This window comes from Phacochoerus africanus, chromosome 6 (genome assembly GCF_016906955.1).
Source record: "Phacochoerus africanus isolate WHEZ1 chromosome 6, ROS_Pafr_v1, whole genome shotgun sequence".
Taxonomy (NCBI): domain Eukaryota; kingdom Metazoa; phylum Chordata; class Mammalia; order Artiodactyla; family Suidae; genus Phacochoerus; species Phacochoerus africanus.
Genome location: NC_062549.1, coordinates 89720629 through 89737170, shown reverse-complemented (window position 1 = coordinate 89737170; position 16542 = coordinate 89720629). Strand labels below are relative to the sequence as shown.

Here is a 16542-nt window from a genome sequence, read left to right as displayed (position 1 = left end):
ATGCAAACTATTGAATTTGGAGTGGATAAGCAATGAGATCCTGCTGTATGGCACGGGAAATATATCGAGTCACTTGTGATGGAATGTGATGGAGGATAATGTGAGAAAAAGAAAGTGTATATATATGTATATTTATATATATATATGTGTGTGTGTGTGTGTATAATTGGGTCACTTTGTTGTGCAGCAGAAATTGCCAGAACATGGTAAATCAAATATAATAAATAAAATTTTTAAACAATATTTAACATTGCCATTTGTTATCTATGACATTTGCTCAGAGTTCTTAACACAAGAAAACAAATTTTATTCTTTTTTCCATTTCTTTAATTTTGTATGTGTATCAGATGATATTTGCTAAACTTATTGCAATAATCACTTCATGATGCATATAAATTGAATTATTATGCTGTACACCTTAAACTTGTACACTGCTCTATGTCAACTGTATCTCAGTTTTTTTTAGGAAAAGAGGAGTTCCCATTGCGGCTCAGTGGTAACAAATCAACTAGCATCCATAAGGATGAGGTTTCGATCCCTGGCCTCACTCAGTGGGTTAAGGACCTGGCATTGCTGTGAGCTGTGGTGTAGGTTGCAGACACAGATCGAATCTGGCGTTGTTGCAGCAGTGGAGTAGGCCATCAGCTATAGCTACAATTCAACCCCTAGCCTGGGAATTTTTTTCATTTTATTTTAATTATACAGCACTTTATTTTTTTAAAAAAACTTTATCTTCATAGAATACATTTTCACATTAGAAATCCCCACAGCAGGAAAACAACAACCTATTACTTATAATTTTGTATTTGTGGACAGATTATTTTCGAACAAGTAAAATAAACACGTGTGGATTAAGTCTCAGTTTAGAATATGTAACAATTTGAAACAACTATAATGAGACCTCTTCCCTACATGGAACTTCTCTATATTCAGAAACTCTCCAGGTTCTTCTTCCTGGGATTTAGAAATCAGTAATATGAAATATCAGCATTTCTAATGTTCTGATTTCCCTAGGACATGTAACCATCAGTAACTAGTAGCAACTGAACAGAAAGGGGAGGCTGTAAAAACTAAACACTGCCTAATTTTCCACAAAGTCTTTCCTTAGGAATTAACAGTCTTTCCCTTTCTCCATCATCCTAGGACAAATACAGAAGTGTGAGCAGATACTGAGAGTTAAAGCTGAATTCCCTTTAAGAGTTTAATAAATGAAAAGGCAAAAGCTCATGTGTACTGCTTAGGTACACTGAGTTCCATGAGAGCTCAGTCTCACAATTTCTTGGATATAATTCCTCCCAAATCTTTCCTAAGATTAAATTCAAAAATAACCCACTGATTAGGAGAAGAGGTTTGTCTCACCAATGGACTTGTCTGTCATTTCCTTCTTATTGTGAACTGAATGGCATGACAGAGCAGAGGCAAGAAGGTGTACAATCAATTCTCAAGGTATTAGGAGTTCCCGTTGTGGCGCAGTGGTTAACGAATCCGACTAGGAACCATGAGGTTTGCGGGTTCGATCCCTGGCCTCGCTCAGCGGGTTAAGGATCTGTCATTGCCATGAGCTGTGGTGTAGGTCGCAGAGGCGGCTCGGATCTGGCGTTGCTGTGGCTCTGGCGTAGGCCGGGGGGCTACAGCTCTGATTAGACCCCTAGCCTGGGAACCTCCATATGCTGCAAAAAATGCTGGCATTTTTATGCTGGTAAAAAAAAAAAAAAAAAAAAAAAAAAAAAAACCTCAAGATATTAGGTCTAAAATCTCAGAGTTTCCACAGCATGGCAACAGCTTTGCAGATGCCCACCTCATGCTAGTTGAAATAACAAAGCCCAGCAAAGGTGAAAGCCAAGAGCGCCAAAAGGCCTGCCTTGGCAGCTTTCTGCAGTGCATCCCCTCAAACATGGTAACGACTTGTCCAATGCCCCAGTGACTATGGAGAGTAAGGGCTGCGGCCAGAGAGTAGTCCATCGTACAGCAAGGATTCAAATAAGCAGCTGGAAGTAGCTCAGGAGCAAAACAGTGACAACCCTCTCACCAGCCCAGGGGAGAGATGCAGCCTTGGAACAAGACTGGTGGCTGGGTGATAGGTGAATGTGCTGTACTGGGGTAGGTCGGTCCAGGGGAAATGCTGAGACATGAGCAGATCTGACCACTGAGGTTCGGAGGACCCGCGCTCCTCCTCCTGAGGCACCACAGAGAACACAACACTGAGCCTCCGGGGAGTCGCCACGTCTCGCCTGGGAACTTTGATATGCCACGGGTGCAGCCCCAAGGAAAAAAATAATGCTTTTTAGGTTCAGCCCTAAAAAGACACACACACAAAAGGGAGAGAGAGAGCTATACTCACAGTTCTGGATTGGGGGAGCCATTCCACAGGGGTCGGAGTTGCCATACAGAGAAGAACCAAGGACAGTTAGGAGGCAGGAGTGAGGGGAAAATGTAGGCAAGAGCCTTTACTGTGGTTTCACAGGAAGAGGCCAGGCATGATAAGTAGGTTTAAGGTTGGCTGGTCTGAATAATTTCAGTGGGCTCTAAGGCACAGGGGCCGTCCCAAGCTGTCTGGTTCCTGGCGCTGGGTGTTTAGGGCAGGTGGATAATGAGCGTGAGAGCCCAGCGGACAGGTGGTTGAGGGTAGGGGCTCTGGACTGGTTGGTTTGCACAGGAATAGGCAAGTTGTTTGCTACCCCTCGCAATTAGCTAACCCTGAAAGGCGTAGGCCCTCCTGGGCAACTAAGGCCCCAAGAAGTCAAAGCACCTGAAAATTAAAGGAAAAGGCTCTTCTGCCGCCATTTTTTCTTTGCTTTTTTTGTCTTTTTTTTGCCTTTTCTAGGGCCACTTCCCGCGGCATATGGAGGTTTCCAGGCTAGGGGTCGAATCAGAGCTATAGCCGCTGGTCTACACCACAGCCACAGCCACAGCAACTCAGAATCCAAGCTGAGTCTGCAACCTACACCACAGAGCACGGCAACACCAGATCCTTAACCCACTGATTGAGGCCAGGGATCAAACCCGAAACCTCATGGTTCCTAGTCGGATTCGTTAACCACTGTGCCACGACAGGAACTCCTCCTTTGCTTTTTAGGGCCGCATCTGTGGCATATGGAGGTTCCCAAGCCAGGGGTCAAATCAGAGCTGCAGCTGCTGGCCTAAGCCACACCCACAGCTACGCAGGATCTGAGTTGATTCTGTGACCCACACCACAGCTCACGGCAATGCCAGATTCTTAACTCACTGAGCGAGGCCAGGGATCAAACCCCCAACCTCATGGTTCCTAGTTGGATTGGTTTCTACTGAGCCACAAGGGGAATTCCCAATCCAGTTATTATCTTAGCAAAAGACTTTAGGCATAATTCTCACCACCATAGTGTTCTCTATTGCACTGCTAAGGAGGGCCTCCCCCAGGAATACCATGCAAATATTATAATTTTCTCTGCGTGCAGGATGCAAAGGTTTGGAAGCACTGACCTAGCAGAATTTCAAAAAGGGATTTGAATTAAATAAAATTGTGTGAATGAATTGATGAATGAAATTAAATTACTGGCTTTGCCTATTGGTAACTGCAAATCGCCAGCATCTCCAAGCCTTGATTTGCCAGCTGCACAGAGAACAATGTCTACCTTATAGAATTAGGAGGATTAACAAGGAATGATCTAAATGAAAGTTCAGCTATAAAATATTATATAAATTTAATTACTGGCTTTGGCAGTAACAATTACACTACCATTTCCTCAACGGATCACCCTTTTTTCAACCTCTCCCCTCTGCTTTAAGAACTCTACACCCAATTCTAATGGGGAAGAGGGGATTTTCCCCTCACTGCCAAGCAGGTCTCCAGCATTAACTGGGTGCTCTACAATTCAGCACGATTCTTTTTCTTTTTTTTTTTTCTTTTGCCTTTTAGGGCCTCACCCTGGACACTAAACCTGCAGAGCAGGAGCCAAGGATCAAACCTCATCCTCATGGATACTAGAGGGGTTTGTTACTGCTGAGCCACAACAGAAATTCCCTAAGCCTATCTGGATTAAAACATATCATTTTGGGGAATTCCTGTAGTGGCACAGCGGAAACGAATCTGACTAGCCCTCCATGAGGATGTGGTTTCCAATCCTGGCCTTGCTCTGTGGGTCGGGGATCTGGCATTGACAGGAGCTGTGGAGTAGGCTGCAGATGCTGCTCGGATCCTGAGTTGCTGTGGCTGTGGCGTAGACCAGCACCTATAGCTCCAATTCAACTCTTCGACCCCTAGCCTGGGAACTTCCACAGGTGCAGTCCTAAAAAAAAAAAAAATCGCTTTTGCTCACAGTGCATTATGCACTAGTCAAATAGCCCCATCTAATTCGAAAACGACTGGTAAATGTGGGTGTGGTAGACAGAATTTAAAGCTATCAGCCCTATTCCTGCCCCATCCGTTACACTCACATCACTCCACCCATCAAGGGGTGCAGCCTGTTTCCCCCTCTTTAAATCTGGGCTGACCTTGTCACCTCCTTGACCAATAGAATGTAGCGGAAATCATGTCAGTATAGTCTAGCCCTTAAGAAGCGGCATCTGGAGTTCCCGTCATGGCTCAGAGGAAATGAATCTGACTAGGAAACATGAGGTTGAGGGTTTGATCCCTGGCCTCGCTCAGTGGTTAAGGAGCCGGCATTGCCCTGAGCTGTGGTGTAGGTTGCAGACGCAGCTCAGATCTGGTATTGCTATGGTTGTGGTGTAGGCCGGCAGCTGTAGCTCTGATTTGACCGCTAGCCTGGGAACCCTAAAAAAAAAAGAAGAAGAAGAAGAAGCGGCATCTTCTGTTTTTGTTCCCTTGGAATTCAGCCTCCATGGATAAGGAAGTTCAAACTATCCTGTTGGAGAGAGAAGGGTCATGGAGAGAGAGGCATGGAGGAAAACTAAGGAGCCCCTGCCAGCTTCCCAGCTGAATGCAGCCCCATAAGTGAGCCTAGCTGACAATATCCATCTCTCAGTCACCAAACAGAATCCGGAGAAATAACCTAAAAGTCTATCTATGAACTAAGTGGATAAATAAGACAAGTCCATAGGATAGAATATTTTTTGGTGATGAAGAGGAAGTATTGATCATGCTATAAAGTGGATGAACCATGTATATGAAATATTCAGAATAGATAAATCTACAGAAAGAGAAAGTACATTAGTGTTTGCCTGGGACTGAGGGGCTTGGGGGAGTTGGGATATAGCTGCAATGGGTATGGGGTTTCTTCGGGGGTGATGAAAAAGTTCTAAACTTGATTGTGGTGATGATTACACACTTCTGTGAACACGCTCTAAAAAAATTCAAACTGTACACTTTTTTTTTTTTTGCTTTTTAGGGCCGCACCCTTGGCACATGGAGTTTCCCAGGCTAGGAGTCGATTAGGAGCTACAGCTGCCAACCTACGCCACAGCCACAGCAACACAGATCCGAGCCGCATCTGCAGCCTACACCATAGCTCACGGCAACACCAGATCCTTAACCCACCAAGCGAGGCCAAGGATGGAACACAAAACCTCATGGTTCTTAGTCAGATTTGTTTCCGCTGTGCCACGACGGGAACTCCCAAGCTATATATTTTTGAAGCAGTGAATTATATGGCATGTGAATTACATTCCAGTTAAGCTGTATTTTAAAATCAAGGTATTTGATGGAGTTTCCATCATGGCTCAGTGGTTAACAAATCCAACTAGGAACCATGAGGTTTCGGGTTCGATCCCTGGCCTTGATCAGTGGGTTAAGGATCTGGTGTTGCCGTGAGCTGTGGTGCAGGTCGCAGACACAGCTCGGATCTGGCATTGCTGTGGCTGTGGTGTAGGCCAGCGGCTACAGCTCCAATTAGACCCCTAGCCTGGGAACCTCCATATGCCATGGGTGCAGCCCTGGAAAAGACAAAAGGTAATAATAATAATAATAAAATAAAATAAAGTTATTTGATATACCCTCAGAACTCTTAACACAATTATCCAGCAGTTCCCTGGCAGCCTAGCCAGTTGAGGATCCAGTGTTGTCACTGCAGCACTGTTCAAGCCCTAGCCATGAAACTTCCATATGCCTCAGCATGGCAAAAAAAAAAAAAATTATCCAAAACTTGCAAATAAAGCAAAAGGATGACTGTATGTGATTTCAATGTCACACAGAAGCATGGTCCAAGATACTCCCCGAAGGATTATGTCATTGTCTCTTTCTGGGTTGTCCAGTGCCTTAACTACAAGAGCTATGGGTATCTCCTGAGCACCTAAAATGCATCTAGGACAACCAAACATTTAATTTCATTTAATTTTAATCAATTTTAATTTTAAAACTCTTTATTTATTAGGAAATTTTTAAATATATTTTTAATTATGCTTGGAACAACTTTTTTTTTCTTTGTCTTTTTAGGCCCCACCCTCAGCATATGAAGGTTCCCAGCTAGGGATCGAATCAGAACTGTAGCTGCTGGTCTATGCCACTGCCACAGTCACAGCAACTCGGGATCAGTCTCGTCTGCAACTCGCACCACTGCTCATAACAACGCCAGATCCTTAACCCATTGAGCAAGGCCAAGGATAGAACCCACATCCTCATGGATGCTAGTCGGGTTCGTTAACCACTGAGCCATGACAGTAACTCCGTGAAACAACTTTTTAACTGTAAATTCTATGAAAATCTAAATGCAGGTCAACAATTTCTGATGAATATGTAGCAAACAAATTAAGCTGAGCTGTATATGTGTGTTAAACACACACTGAATTTTGAAGACTAAGCAAAAAAAGAATTTTTTTTAGATTGAATACACATTGAAATGATAATATATACACATATTAATTTCACTTGGGTTTTTTTTAACTTTTTTTATAGGGTCAATAGAAAATTTTAAATTATCTGCACAGTTCACATTATGTTTCTTTTGGACAATGCTGCTCTGAGGTATATACTTTTGCTTTGCTATTTACAATTAATCAGGGCCTAAACCCTGAAGTTACACATTAACTTGTAAATGTTTGCCTAGTAGCCCAAAGTTTTAGTGCCTAGTTTATTTATTTTCTCTTTTTCTTTTGTGTGTGTGGGAGGGGAGGGAGGGGTTAGGGCTGCATGCTCAGCATATGGAGGGAGGTTTCCAGGCTGCTGCGGGCCCAAAACACAGCCACAGCAACACAGGATCCGAGCCGAGTCTGGGACCTACACCACAGCTCGCTGCAACACTGGATCCTTAACCCACTGATCAGGGCCAGGAATTGAACCTGTATCCTCACGGATGCTAGTCAGATTCGTTTCCGCTGAGCCACAACAGAAGCTCCTTCTTTCTAACTTAGTTGATTTATTCCAGGATGCCCTCTCTGTCTACTATAAGTCTCTATTCTACAAATGCTTTTTGAATCAGCTTTACTATCCACCAGATCCAAGGGATCCCTCACTAATGAGTTAAATAAACACTTGACACATGTTCACTTTATAATTGTATGAGTCATATTTTCAACTTTTTTAAAATTACATTTTGGCAGAGTCCACTGTCATGGTCCTACATAATCAGATTTCTTCTTTAACAGGAAAAATTATAATATAGGTGTTCCTGCTGTGGCACAATGGAATCCGTGGCATTTTGGGGGCACTGAGACACAAGTTCAATCCCCAGCCTGGCACAATGGGTTAAGGATCCAACGTTGCCACAGCTGCGGCTTAGGTCTCAACTACAGCTCAGATCTGATCACTGGATCAGGAACTTCCATATACCATGGGGTGGCCAAAAAAGAAAAAAGGATTATAATATATAGTTCAAATAAAACTTATATTTATTTATTTATTTATTTATTTATCTTTTTAGGGCCGCATATGGATGTTCCAGGCTGGGGTCGAATAGTAGCTGTAGCCACTGGCCTACACCGCAAACACAGCAATGCCAGATCTGAGCTGGCACCTACACCATAGGTCTTCCACCTACACCATAGCTCATGGTAACACCAGATCCTTAACCCACTGAGTGAGGCCAGGGATTGAACCTGCATCCTTCTGGATACTAGTCAGTTTCGTTTCCACTGTGCCATGACCAGAACTCCCAAATAAAATTTTTTTTTTTTGTCTTTTTGCCATTTCTTGGGCTGCTCCCGAGGCATATGGAGGTTCCCAGGCTAGGGGTTGAATCGGAGCTGTAGCTGCCAGCCTACACCAGAGCCACAGCAACACAGGATCCGAGCCATGTCTGCAACCTACACCACAGCTCATGGCAACGCCGGATCGTCAACCCACTGAGCCAGGGCAGGGATCAAACCCACAACCTCATGGTTCCTAATCGGATTTGTTAACCACTGCGCCATGACAGGAACTCCCAAATAAAATTTCTAAAAGAAAAAATTCACAGAGTTCCCGTCATGGCTCAGTGGTTAACGAATCCAACTAGGAACCACGAGGTTGCAGGTTCGGGTTTGATCCCTGGTCTTGTTCAGTGGGTTAAGGATCCGGCATTGCCTTGAGCTGTGGTGTAGGTCGCAGACGTGGCTCAGATCCTGCGTTGCTGTGGCTGTAGCATAGGCCGGTGGCTACAGCTCCGATTGGACCCCCTAGCCTGGGGACCTCCATATGCCTCAGGAGCAGCCCTAGAAATGGCAAAAAGACAAAAAAAAAAATTCACAACCCTGCTACCCAAAGAAAATTGTTTGCATTCATTTTATTATCTAGCAATTTTTGCATATATGACATTTTTCACATAGGTGTAATTATAAGAGGTAATATTTTGCATTTTCAATAGGCCTATGTATGAAAATCATAAAGATTCTTCATGTTTCTGCATGTGCTTCGTAATTATCATTTTTAATAGCTGCATAATACTTCATTGGCCTTTGTGCTCTAACTTAACAATTTGCTTATTGTTGAGAATTTGGTTTCTTTCCAATTTTTACTCTTATAAATCATGCTACAATGAATGCCTTTCATATAAATGTATATACATGACCTTTTGCATCTATTTAATTACTTCCTTAGGGCAGATTCCCATGAAAGGGATTACTGAACTTCAGGGTGTGAACAATTTTATGGCCATTGAAATGTGCTGCTGTGATGCATCCAGAAAAGTCTGTAGCCATTTATATCACCACCAATAGTCCATTAACTTACCAGTTTCCCAAAAGGCCCCTGCTTTGGTGAAAGAATATATTTTTGCTTTTTTTTTTTTTGGTTTTTACTATAAATTAATTCATGTAAAACAGGTTCTGAATTTAAATGCTGCTTATAATTTCCTGTTTTCTTTCTGTTTTGCCCAAAAGAAAAGCAGGCATTCTGGGGACACCTAACGTGAGAATGATTCTCTTTTTCTCTTTCTTTCTTTGGCCACACCTGTGTCAAATGGAAGTTCTCAAGCCAGGGATCGAACCCACACCACAGCAGTGAGAGCCGCTGCAGTGACAACACCAGATCCTTAACCCGTTGTGCCATAAGAGAACTCCAAGAGTGACTCTTAAAATGGACCTACTACATAGCCCTCAGTTGCCTGAGGCCAACCTAGTAGAAATGTGAGCTGCAGAAGTTTTGTTTTGTTTTGTTTTGTCTTTTTGCCATTTCTTGGGCCACCCCTGCGGCATATGGAGATTCCCAGGCTAGGGGTCTAATCAGAGCTGTAGCCACCAGCCTACACCACAGCCACAGCAACTCGGGATCCGAGCCGCATCTGCAACCTACACCACAGCTCACGGCAACGCCAGATCTTTAACCTACTGAGCGAGGCCAGGGATCGAACCCGCAACCACATGGTTCCCAGTCAGATTCGTTAACCACTGAGCCACGACAGGAACTCCTGCAGAAGTTTTTGACAGGAAACAAAGCCTTGTAGTTGTAGAGAGATGTATGAGCCTATAGAGATGGAAACTTTTCTTCTAATCAGTTGTTTGGGTGGTCCAATAATTAAATTGATATGAGAGGAATTATTCAATCTAAATGTCCATCAACAGATGAATGGATTAAAAAGATGTGGTACATATATACCATGGAATACTACTCAGCCATAAAAAAGACCAAAATAATGACATTTGCAGCAACACGGATGGAACTAGAGATTCTCATACTCAGTGAAGTAAATCAGAAAGAGAAAGACAAATGCCATATGATATCACTTATATGTGGAATCTAAAATATGGCACAGATGAACCTATCTACAGAACAGAAACCAACTCACAGAGAACAGACTTGCGGTTGTCAAGGGGTAAGGGGGAGCAAATGGGATTAACGGGGAGTTTGAGGTTAGTAAATGCAAACTATTACATTTAGAATGGATAAGCAGGAGTTCCCGTCGTGGCGCAGTGGTTAACGAATCCGACTAGGAACCATGAGGTTGCGGGTTCGGTCCCTGCCCTTGCTCAGTGGGTTAACGATCCTGCGTTGCTGTGGCTCTGGCATAGGCCGGCGACTACAGCTCCGATCAGACCCCTAGCCTGGGAACCTCCATATGCTGCAGGAGCGGCCCAAGAAATAGCAAAAAGACAAAAAAAATAAAATAAAATAAAATAAAGAATGGATAAGCAATGATGTTCTACTGTGTAACACTGGGAACTGTATCCAGTCACTTTTTTTTTTTTTAATCTTTTTTGTCTTTTTTAGGGCTGCACCCACAGCATATAAAGGTTCACAAGCTAGGGGTCTAATCAGAGCTTCAGCTCCCGGCCTACACCACAGCCACAGCAACTCGGGATCCAAGCCACGTCTGCGACTTACAGCACAGTTCAGGGCAATGCCGGATCCTTAACCCACTTAGTGAGACCAGGGACCAAACCCTCAACCTCATGGTTCCTAGTCAGATTCGTTTCCACTGCGCCACTATGGGAACTCCTCCAGTCACTTTTAATAGAAGGTGATGGAAGATAAAATGAGAAAAAGGTGTGTGTGTGTGTGTGTGTGTGTGTGTGTGTGTATGACTGGGTCACTTTGTCATACATCAGAAATTTCCAGAACATTGTAAATCAACTATAATAAAAAAAAAATTATTAAAAAAAAAATGATAGGAGTTCTTGCTGTGGCACAACCAGACCTGCGGCATCTCTGCAGCGCCAGGACGCAAGTTTGATCCCTGGCCCCACATGGTGGGTTAAAGGATCTGGGGTTGCAGCAGCTACAGCATAAATCATGACTGTGGCCAAAATCTGATCCATGGCCTGGGAACTCCATATGCCATGAAGTAGCCAAAAAAGAAAAAAAAATTATATAAGACAGATTAATAGGAGAAAAACAAACAAATATTTATTATCATATGTACATGAGAGAGACCAGGAAAACTGAGTAACTCCTAGAAATGGCCCACGCACTCCCCTTAAATACCATCTCCAGCTAAAGACAGAAGATGATAGGGGTGGGGTGAGCCACTTATGGGAGGTGTTTGCACAAAGGAAAGTCAACAAGGACAAGGCTGTTATGCAGATTTAAGTCCATGCCTTCTCCATTGAAAAGAGGTTTCCAGAGATTTGATCATTCTCCTCTTCCAGGCACAGAGAGGGAGATACTTTTACAAATAGAGATTTCCCTTATACATGCAGATAATCCTTATGCTAAAGACATATATTGGGGTGGGGCAAATTTTGCTCCCCCGAAAGCTCCAGCAGGAACTGACTCCAAAATACAGGTCTGAAGCAAGAAAGGAATGACACCAGAGTGTATAGGAGAAGTCAGATTGAGTTATGAGTAAAACTGGCAAGGATAAATGGAAACATAGAATAATGCCAAGATTGTTTTTCCCTTTAGAAGTTAAGAACGGGCTTAATAGGCATCATCTTTAAATCCAGCCATATTCGTTTGCTAGAGCTGTCATAACGAAATACCTCAAACTTGGTGATTTAAACAACAGAAATTTATTTGCTTACAGTTCGAGAGGCTGTAAGTCGAAGATCACCAGGTCTTGACAGGTTTGATTTCTACTGAGGCCCCCGTTTAGCTGTGTTATTACTTGGCCAACACTTGATCTGCATGTGTCCTAATCCCTTTTATCAGGACACCAGTCCCATTGAATTGGGATCTACCCTAAAGACTTCATTTAACGATAACTGTTATTAAACTCGGATTCAGCTGCTTAGCACTCAAAAGCCAATACTCCAGAGACAACTGTTAGTGCCACCTGGGGAGAAGGCAAACGCATGTCCAAGGATCCATTTGAGCCCAAGAAGGCAGACTCACGTCCAAGAAGATTCTGCTTGACCAGGAAAGTTTTAAGGAGAAAGGGGAAGTTAATCACAGTGAATCATTGTGGAGGGGCGTCAGAGTCTGTTATCTTTCACTGTGTACAGATTTTCTTCTAACTGGTTGGTGGTAAGGCTCCTGGGCGGTGTTCCAGGAATCTTGTGCTCATCCTGCAGTTTCCATCCCCCAACCGGATGGTAACTTCAGAAGCCCTCAAAGATACTGTGATGTATGTCCCTTGAGGAGGAGCCAAGACCTTGCTTTATTACTGCACTATTGTTTCTTTTTCTTTTCTTTTTTTCTTTTTCTGCTTTTTAGGGCTGCACTCGAGGCATATGGAGGTTCCCAGGCTAGGGGTCGAATCAGAGCTACAGCTGCCGGCCTACACCACAGCCATGTGGGATCCAAGCCGAGTCTGCAATCTACACCACAGCTCACGGCAATGCCAGATCCTTAACCCACTGAGCAGAGCCTGGGATCAAACCCACAACCTCATGGTTCCTAGTTGGATTCATTTCCGCTGCGCCAAGACAGGAAATCCTGCACTATTTTTTCTTGATTTTTCCTCCTTTGTTTCTGAGTTTCCTCACTTTTTTTAATTAGCAACTGTTGGCTCCTTTTTTTGTTTTGTTTCGTTTTGTTTTTCTTTTTTTTTATGGCAATATCTGTGGCATATGGAGGTTCCCCGGTCAGGGATTTAATCCCTTCTACCTCTGCAGCAGCGCTGGATCCTTAACCCACTGTGCTGGGCAGGGAGGGGATTGAACCCACATTCCAATGCTCTGGAGAGGCCACTGATCCACTTTCACTGCAGTAGGACCCCCCCCCTTCCCTTTTTATTGTCTTTTTTTTTTTTTTAAGAAACTGTTTGAATCTACCATTTGATACTCCAAGAAGGTCTAGGAGGCTGAAGCCTCTTTCCTACAAACAGGAAACAAGGGACATGGGAAGGATTTGTTCCCCAAGACGGCCCTGCAGGGTCCTGCTCGATTTTATAATCACCCCTTTAAAGGTCTTATCTGAAAATATACTCATAGTCTAAGGGTCTCAGGGGTTAGAATTTCAATTTATGAATTGGATGGAAAGGTGGGGGCAGAGGAACACAATTAAGCCTATAACAGTAGTGTTACAATTTGTAGAAACGAAAGTTTGAAAACAATAAAGTTGCAGTTCCCTGGTGGTGTAGTGATAAAGGATCTGGTGTTGTCACTGCTGTGGCTCAGGTCACTGCTCTGATGCAGGTTCGATCCCTGGCCCAGGAACTTCCCTATGCCACGGGCACAGCCAAAAAACAAAAAGTTAGTAAGGCTAAAGCCCCTAGAGGGATGGTGCTTAGAAACCACAATTCAAATAAGCACTGTAGAGGCAGAAAATTTTTCCCATCTTCTCTTTTATGTTCTTTGGCCTAATCATTAAACTGATGTAAGGCAGATTAACAAGGGAAAAACAAACAAAAGTATATACTATCAGGAGTCACATAAAAATATGAAGACTCAAGGCAGCCAGGTAACCAAAGCTTATATAACATCCTTAGCTAGAAAATGACGTAAAGGTCTGAAAATACTAGAACCAAGCAGCACCTTGCAGGGCTCCCCCCACCCCAAGTACAAAACCAAGCTATTAATGATTAGGACAATAGAGTTGTAGTCTGATATCCATTCCTGAGTTATTTTACAGATGCTGTCACTGCCACTAGAGGAAAAAGCTAACTCCTTGATGATGACCAGACTATAGCCATGACATAGGGCTCCATCTTGAGCAGTACTGAATCTATAGCTAGCACAATTCCAAGAATTGGCCTCAAGAGAACGGGAATAATACTATTGCTCATAATAATCTATATCTTTCTAAGCATCAAAAGAATTGTAGCTTGCTCTGCCCATATACGTAAGCAGGCAATTAAAACTGTCAGCAAAAAGATCCTGCAGACCCATGTCGACATCTTCCACTCTGAGAATACGGAGCCCTGTGTCAGCATGAAGTTACAGAAGATAAACCTTGAGAGTTCCTGTTGTGGCTTGGTGGCAACAAACCCAACCAATATCCATGAGGATGCAGGTTTGATCCCTGGCCTCACTCCATGGGTTAAGCATCCAGCAGTGCCAAGTGCTGTGGTGTAGGTCGCAGACGTGACTTGGATACTGTGTGGCTGTGGCTGTGGCATAGGCCAGTAGCTGCAGCTCTAATTCAACTCCTAGCCCAGGAACTTCCATATGCTGCATGTGAGGCCCTAAAAAACAACAAACAAACAAAGAGAAGATAGACCTTTGACCCTAATCCCATAAATATGGAATGATTTTTTTTTTTCTGGCCACACCCATAGCATATGGAAGTTCCCGGGCCAGGGATCGAACCTGCACCACAGCAGTGACCCAAGCTACTGCAGTGACAACATCAGATCCTTAACCCACTGTGCCACAAAGGAACTCCCGGAACAATGTTCGATAGTGGAGAATTGAAATCAGCTCTTTTGCTGCTTTCTTTGTTGCCCATTTCTGCTCCCCTCTAACCTTAAGAGAACCTAATTATAGGAATGAGATCACTAAGCAATTGAAACTAACTCCTGACTGTACTCCATGCCTTGTCTAATCTGTTGATTTTTTTTCTTAGATAAGAAGTAGGAGTTCCCATTGTGAATCGGGGCGGTTTAAGGACATGATATTGTCTCCCTGAGGATGGGGGTTCGATCCCTGGCCTGACTCAGTGGGTTCAGAATCCCAAGTTGCCGCAAGATGCAGGCATAAATTGCCATAGATCAAAGATACAACACAGATCCTGTGTTTTCATGGCTGTGGCATAGGCCAGCTACAGCTCTGATTTGACCCCTAGCCTGGGAATTTCCATATGCCACAGGTGAGGCCATAAAAAGAAAGAAAAGTAAAAAAAAAAAAAGTAAAAATGAAGAATTAAGACTAACTTTCTACACCCATCAGCCCTCTTAGCAATCCTGCAGGGAGATCACATAGGCAAGATAACATCTGAAGAAAGAGTCAGCCAGTCTGCACTCAATGGAAAATGATGCAGAACCCAACCTCCTTCCTCAATGATTCACGGAGGTTCTTCCAGCTCCATTTTTCCCTTTAAAAACTCTCATGACTCAGAGATCTGTTATGACACAACAGGTTAAGGATCTGGCGTTGTCACTGCAGTGGCTTGGATCACTGCTCTGGCTGAGAGTTTGATTCCTGGCCTGGGAATTTGCACATGACTTGGGTGTGACCAAAAGAAATTTAAAAATTGGAGTTCCCTTCCTGGCGCAGTGGTTAACGAATCTGACTAGGAACCATGAGGTTGCAGGTTCGATCCCTGGCCCGGCTCAGTGGATTAAGGATTGGGCATTGCCCTGAGCTGTGGTGTAGGTCACAGACACAGCTCAGATCTGGTGTTACTGTGGCTCTGGCGTAGGCTGGTGGCTATAGCTCCAAATCAACCCCTAGCCTAGGAGCCTCCATATGCCACGGGTGTGGCCCTAAAAAGCAAAACAAAGAAAAAAAAGACAACAACAACAAAAACAAAGAACAGAAGAGTATTGCTTACCACCCAGTCCTACAAGGGTTAAGCTATAACCCAATGCAGTCCCCCCCCAAGCCCCCGCTAGTGCAACCTGAGAGAAATTCAGGATGAAAAACAAGAAGGGGATCTCCATGCTTTGATTAAATAGCCCCACAGATATTTTCATGCACATCTTAGGAATAATTTCAATTCTTGCTTCTTCCCCAGAGAAAAGCACTACAGTGTCTGTGATTAGCAGTAATTTTTTACCAAGAAGTATGCTTGTCTGCAAATTCCCTAGCCAAAAAACATCATATTTATACTGGCTCTTCCTATATATACCTCTTCAGAACTACTGAGAGGCACGGAGTTCCGGTCGTGGCTCAGTGGAAACAAATCTGACTAGTATCCATGAGGATGCAGGTTCCATCCCTGGCCTTGCTCAGTGGGTTAAGGATCCAGCATTGCTGTGAGCTGTGGTGTAGGTCAAAGACGAGGCTCAGGTCTGGCGTTGCTGTGTCTGTGGTATAGGCCAGCAGCTGCAGCCCCAATTCGACCCCTAGCCTGGAAATTTCCATATGCCACTTGTGCACCCCTAGGGGGAAAAAAAAAAAAACCTTAGCTGAAGGAGTTCCCTAGTGGCTAAGCAGGTTAAGGATCCAGCATTGTCACTGCTGTGGTTCAGGTCACTGCTGTGGCAGAGGTTCCATCCCTGACCCAGGAACTTCTGCATGCTGCTAGTATAGCCAAGAAAAGAAGAAGAAGAAAAAAAAAAGCTTTGCTGAAACTCTTCTGGGAGTTTGGGGTTTTGGGCACAAGCCACCCCTTCTCCATGCTCACCCCAAAAATAAATCTTTCTCTGCTCCAAATTCCAACATTTTAGTTTGTTTGGCCATACTGTGCATAAGACACACAAATTTTCATTCAAAGTT

General features: G+C 43.7%; 1 pseudogene; it reads right to left on the bottom strand.

Moving 5' to 3' along the window:
- Positions 1-1756: 1756 nt before the first annotated feature.
- LOC125128699 (succinate dehydrogenase [ubiquinone] cytochrome b small subunit, mitochondrial-like) lies at positions 1757-3357 on the bottom strand (annotated as a pseudogene).
- Between the last annotated feature and the right edge of the window lie 13185 nt (positions 3358-16542).